This window comes from Pelodiscus sinensis, chromosome 31 (genome assembly GCF_052426305.1).
Source record: "Pelodiscus sinensis isolate ZL-2025 chromosome 31, ASM5242630v1, whole genome shotgun sequence".
In the NCBI taxonomy this organism is placed as follows: domain Eukaryota; kingdom Metazoa; phylum Chordata; order Testudines; family Trionychidae; genus Pelodiscus; species Pelodiscus sinensis.
Window position 1 is genome coordinate 8,158,716 of NC_143082.1, and position 6,000 is coordinate 8,164,715.

The following is a 6,000-nucleotide window of genomic DNA, read 5'->3' on the forward strand; positions in this document are numbered from 1 at the left end:
GGAGGCTCCTACGAAAGCTTCAGAGGGGTAACAGAGTTAGTCTGTAACAAGAAAAAACTTAAAAAACAACAAATAGTCTAGTAGAACCTTAAAGACTAACAAAACATGTAGATGGTATCATGAGTTTTCATGGGCACAATCCACTTCTTAAGGCGACTATGCTTTTTAAAATTGCTCCTACAAAGACAGGTGAATAGCCAAGCCATCACTGAAACCAGGTAGGTCAAACCAAATGATACAGGCAGCATGATAAACTACGGAAATAGAACCTAAACAGAGATACTACAAGATGGGTGCAAAACTGGTTGGATAACCATTCACAGATAGTAGTGATCAATGATCCACAATCATGCTGAAAAGGCATAACAAGTGGGGTGCCTCAGGGATCAGTTGTAGGTTCAATACTGTTCAATATCTTCATCAATGATTTAGCAAACCTCATTCTGGGATGTATAAAAAGGAGTGTTGTGAGCAAGACACGGGAAGTAATTCTACTCTGCACTGATTAGGCCTCAACTGGAGTATTGCATCCAGTTCTGGGTGCCACATTTCAGAAAAGATTTGGACAAATTCCAAAAAACAAAACAACAAAAAAAACCACCCTACATCAAGAATAACAAAAAGTATTAAAGTTTTAGAAAACATGACCTATGAAGGAAGATTGAAAATACTGGGCTTGTTTAGTCTGGAAAAGAGAAGACAAAAGGGACATAACAGTTTTCTAGTACATAAAAGGTTGTTACAAGATAACTCCGGTCATCTGAAGCTGAAGAAGTGGGCTGTGCCCACAAAAGCGCATGATACTATCTACATGTTTTGTTAGTTTATGAAGTGCTACCAGACCATTTGTTGTTTTTTTCTCTGTTACAAGAGGAGACATAAATTATTCACCTTAACCTCTGATGATAGGACAAGATATAATGGGCTTAAATTGCCACAAGAAAAGTTTAGGCTGGATACTAGGAAAAACTTCCTTCTGTCAGGGTGGCTAAACACTGGAATACATTGTGGAATCTTCATCATTGGAGATTTTTAAGACCGGGTTAGATAAACATCTATCAGGGATGGTCTAGGTGGTGCTTGGTCCTGCAAGGAGTGCAAGGGACTAGACTTGATGACCTCTCAAGATCCCTTCCAGTTCTATGATTCTATGAACAGCGGGTGGGCAGGGGACCAGAACTCCAGGTATCCATGCCTAGCTCTGTCACCAACTTCCTCTGCAACCTTGAGAGCCATTTTGCCTCCATGCCTCAGTTTTACTATCCACTAAACATGCCTAATACAAATTTGAGGGAGCGTGCATAGAGGATCAGCTTCCAGGTGGGAGGGGAACAGCCACACCGTGATGCCAGGGACTCTAGTTTTCTGCAGCAGAAGCACTGCGAAGAAGGGGTTGACACTCTCCTAGACTTGCAGAACTCAGAACAGAGGTCATGCTAGGGATGTTAAATATTAGTTAATTGAATAGACGATTAACTTCATGAATTCTTACCAGTTAGTCGACTATTCTATAGTTCCTGGGGGTGGGGCTGGCAGCTAATGCACTCCAGTCCCACACCTGGGGAGCCCCCTGCCACACCATGCTGCTGCCTCCAATACAGAGGCAGTAGCATGGGGTGGCAGCAGCCCCTGCTTGGGATTGGAGGGGTCTGAGGGAAGACCCAGTGCAAGCCAGAAGTGGCTCCTAATAGTCCCGGACCCATCACATGCCAGGACTCAGCCGGGCTGCTTGCCAGCCTGCTAAAAATTTTACTTGGGTGGGAGGGGAATGCATCTAGTCTATAGCATTAACCTATAAGCTTTTGCTTATCAGTTAATCGATTACATTATTACATCCCTAGGTCATGTGAGCATGTTTGAGAGATGACAGTGGGAGCCACATGGCTCAGAGATATCATGGACCAGTTCCCAACTGGCCAGGCTGCTCCTTCACTTTCAGAGCCACTAGCCAAGCCTGCTGTGTCACCTAGTGCTAGAAGAGCAGCACCAATGCCAGCCACCTGCAAGTTCACAGAGCCAGAGTCCAGCTGCAGGCCCAGGTGGAGAGTAACGGCCCCACTGATCAACCCAGCTTCTCCTTCCCAGGAATGGTGGGATTAAGGAGTCACCCTCATGTCTGCTCTAGGTTGGTTTCATCACCTGATCATGAGTCAGGCTCCTCATGGGATGAGAGAGGCTGTCAATAGTGCTGCCCTCTGACAGCAAGCACTGGCGCAAGGAAGGAGGAACAGAAGCAGCCACCCCAGAAATTAGCACTCTAGTCCAGATCAGCAGGGACTAAAAGGACAATTTGACAGGGGCCTCTCCTGCTGTGAGATCCCAACAGGAGGCAGATGATGAGCTGTTCCACCCTTAGGAGTGGGTCAGGGAGCTTCTAAAGCATTCTTGTTTAGAGTCTGGCATGTTCAACAGTCACACTGAGCTGGGTCTACAGGCCCCAAGGCAGGGCTTGAGTGTTATTCTGCTACAGGGCTAATAGGAGCAGCAGCCCAGGGAGGAGGGGTTATGAGGGAGGGGAGGGAGATGGGGCCATCCTGCATGGCAGCACATGCTCCACAACTGTCAGGTGCTGAGTTAATGATTCTGGGAACCAGCAACCCCTGGACTCCTGCTTCTGCCCCAGTGACAGGCAGGTGCAGTGCCAGCCCCACCTGCTGGCCAAAGTCCTACCCCAGCCTACTTCTGTCCCACCCAGCCCTTCACCCACCTCCTCTCTGACACATCTAGCGCTGCCTCCCACAGGGCCTATTCCACCTACCAGTAGCCTCAGCAACTAAGCAGCACCAATTGGCTACATAGGCACCCCCTAGCACTGCACCCAACAAAACTATTTCTCATTACTGCCTGCCCACAGTCAGCCACTGCCAATGCCCCAGGCTACTGCCCCAACATATAGCAGCTGCCAACCAACCCCACCAATGGGTCCACCACCAGCCAGCCGGTCTCACTCCGCCCCAAACCAACCAGCGCCTTCAGGAACGTAAAACAGCCACTGACTCATTGCACAAGCAGGCATACACTACCCTCAGCCACATACCCTCCCCCATACCCACCCCATCCACTGCTCCCTGCTCACAATGCCAGGCCCCCCCATTCCACCACTTCACTTGCTGTCCTCTCCCCATTTCCAGGCTATTTACTGCCCCTTCTCCCACCCAATGTGCTGCCAGTCCCCTATGACCCCTTCCTGCCCCACACGTTATCTGCCTGCACTGTCAGCCCCCCAACCATTCTTCCCCCCATCCCAATCCCTGCCTACACCATCAGCCCCACCACCCTACATGCTAGCTCCTGCCTGCACTGCCAGTCCCTTACCACCACTTCCCCCACTGCCAGTCCCATAATGCCTTCCCCCACATGCTGCCCCCTACCACTGTTTGCCCCATTCCACATCTTGCTGCCTGTCCCCTACTGCTTTCTCCCAGCCCACATGCTTTGCTTCCTGCCCACATTGCCAGCCCTCTCCTACCCCTTCCCCCACCCCATCACTGGCCACACTACCAGCCCCTAATATCCTTCCCCCACCCTGGCACTGGCCACACTACCAGCCCCCTAATATCCTTCCCCCACCCTGGCACTGGCCACACTACCAGCCCCCTAATATCCTTCCCCCACCCTGGCACTGGCCACACTACCAGCCCCCTAATATCCTTCCCCCACCCTGGCACTGGCCATATTGCCCCCCACTGCCCGGCACTTCCCACTTTGCCAGCTCCCTCCTACTTCTTCCCCCACCCTGGCACTGTCCACACTGCCAGCCCCCTACTACCCTTAACCCCTCCCCACGCGCTTTCCCTCAGTCCCCTACTGCCCCTGCCCACTTACCCTCACCCCCGCCCCACGTTGGGCATACACTCCCGCGCCTTTTCCCGGGCCCCGCCCCCCTTCAATGCCCCCACTTTTAGGATCGCGCACTCACCCCCCGCCCCCACCTCAGCGGCCCTGCTGTAGACTCCTGCCCGACTCCGGCCTCCGCAGCCGCTGGGTCATGGTCCCTTTAAACGCTCCCTCCTTCGCTGCCGCCCCTCCGCTCCCACGGCGCATTTAGTGCGTCACTGAAGACGCGGCCCTGGGGGGGTCGCTGCCACCATATTGGGAGAGTCAAAACAGGAGCCGCCCTTCCCCCTGTATGCGGCCGCCATCTTGGGAGAGGCGCCGGGGGAGGAAACGAGCAGCGCGCTCCCCGCTGCAGTCTGGAGAGCGGCAGGGGAGGCCCTATCCGGAAAGGCTTGACCCGCCTTCTCCCTTGCTGCGGCGGCGGCAGAGTCTGGGGGACGCGGTTGCTGTGAGGGAGCAGGAGCGGGGAGCCTCTCCCCAGCCCTAGGGGGCAGCACCCTCCAGGGGAGGGAGGCAGCCTCGCCTGTCGGTTTGGTCTGCTCATATTGGTACAGCTCCCAGTGGCCGCCCAGGGTCAGTTCTGGTTGTACACAGCCGCACGCTGGGGGGAGTTACCAAAAGCATTTTTCACCTGGGTGGCAAAATAGCTAGGAGGGCTCTTGAGGCTCCCGGGAGATGCCCAGCTGCTATTATCTAGGGGCTCTGCTGGGAGCTGCTCAGTAGGGGTGGGGGAAGGACATGCTGTAGCAAAGATAAACACTTGTCTAGCTACCTGAAGCAGGGCCCTGGGTTCAACAGAGTCGAAGGTTTCTAAAGTTTTTGATTATTCGCATGGCTCTTCTCTATCTATCTCTAAATTGCCAGCATCCTTCTTAAATTGTAGACACCAGAACTGGACTCCTTGTTCCAGCCGCAATCACACCAGTGCCAAATCCAGCTGTAAAATAACCTGTCTACTCTTACATAAAAAGCCCATTTATGAATCTCAGGATTATATTAACCCTTTTGGCCAGAGTTGTACACTGCGAATTCACGTTCAGCTGATTATCCAGGGACTTGCAACTCTTGAGTCACTATCCCTGAAAGCAGATTCCATCACTTCATTGCCAAGGAGGTGGCTTATCCTGAGTGTCTTTGTGCCCGTGGTTTCCACCATGCAAGGTTCATGACCTGCCGCACACCCAGACAACCCCAACAATCCTCCAAGTCTCCAGCGCCCTAACCTGGTGAGCTCAGGGATAAGGACCTTTATCAGACAAGCGTAGTAGGATCTAGAAGCTGATCCTTTTAAAGTAGGTTCTTAGTGAGGGATACAAATGATTTTGGACAAGGGCTACGTCTAGACTGGCATGATTTTCCACAAATGCTTTTAACTGAAAACTTTTTCCATTAAAAGCATTTGCAGAAAAGAGCGTCTAGATTGGCAAGGACGCTTTTCCGCAAAAGCACTTTTGCGGAAAAGCATCCAAGCCAATCTAGATGCGGTTTTGCTCAAGAAAGCCCTGATTGCCATTTTCGCGATCAGGGCTTTTTTGCACAAAACAATACTGTCTACACTGGCCCTCTTGCACAAAAGCATTTGCACAAGAGGGCTTTTGCCTGAACAGGAGCAGCATAGTATTTCTGCAAGAACACTGACAATTTTACATGAGATTGTCAGTGTTCTTGCGGAAATTCAAGCGGCCAATGTAGACAGCTGGCAAGTTTTTCTGCAAAAGCAGCTGCTTTTGTGGAAAAACTTGCCAGTCTAGACGCAGCTAGAGGTGTTTTCTTTGCCTCATACACAGCCTGCACTGCCTGCATGGTTAAGGTGAATGCTGGGTTACACATGGCAGTTTATTGTTGTTAGTGATGCAGGGTGGCTGCCAACATCTTCTGGACAGCAGATAACTCTTTGTTACTACCACGGGAATTGTGGGCTGGTGCACTGTCCCCTGCACTGTGATTCAGGGAAGCCCTGAACATACCCATCATTTTATATGTAATGGGAATTGAGGGAGAAGAGAAGGGGAAAGTGCATTAGGTTAAACAAAACAAATCCACTTCTTCCTGAAACAAAAGTTGGAACAGTTTGCGCTAGAGAAGCAAGATACCTTCATGCCCTCACCCAAGAAGACAGCCATTTCTCCAAGATTGCCTTTATTTATCAATTGCCAGTGACAA

The 6,000-nt window shown here is 51.3% G+C and overlaps 1 protein-coding gene across 12 annotated transcripts in view; it reads right to left on the reverse strand.

Annotated features, from left to right (window-relative positions):
• Positions 1-4,413, reverse strand: part of PNPLA6 (patatin like domain 6, lysophospholipase) — a 62,549-nt gene extending 58,136 nt beyond the window's left edge. For 2 of the 12 annotated variants that reach the window (XM_075902102.2, XM_075902103.2), the window contains exon 1: positions 3,920-4,401. The gene's annotated coding sequence lies outside the window, so the exon portion shown is untranslated. Of the gene's footprint in view, positions 1-3,919 lie in introns of all 12 variants that reach the window. The other 10 variants (XM_075902099.2, XM_075902097.2, XM_075902105.2 and 7 more) reach the window with 9 other exon arrangements.
• Between the last annotated feature and the right edge of the window lie 1,587 nt (positions 4,414-6,000).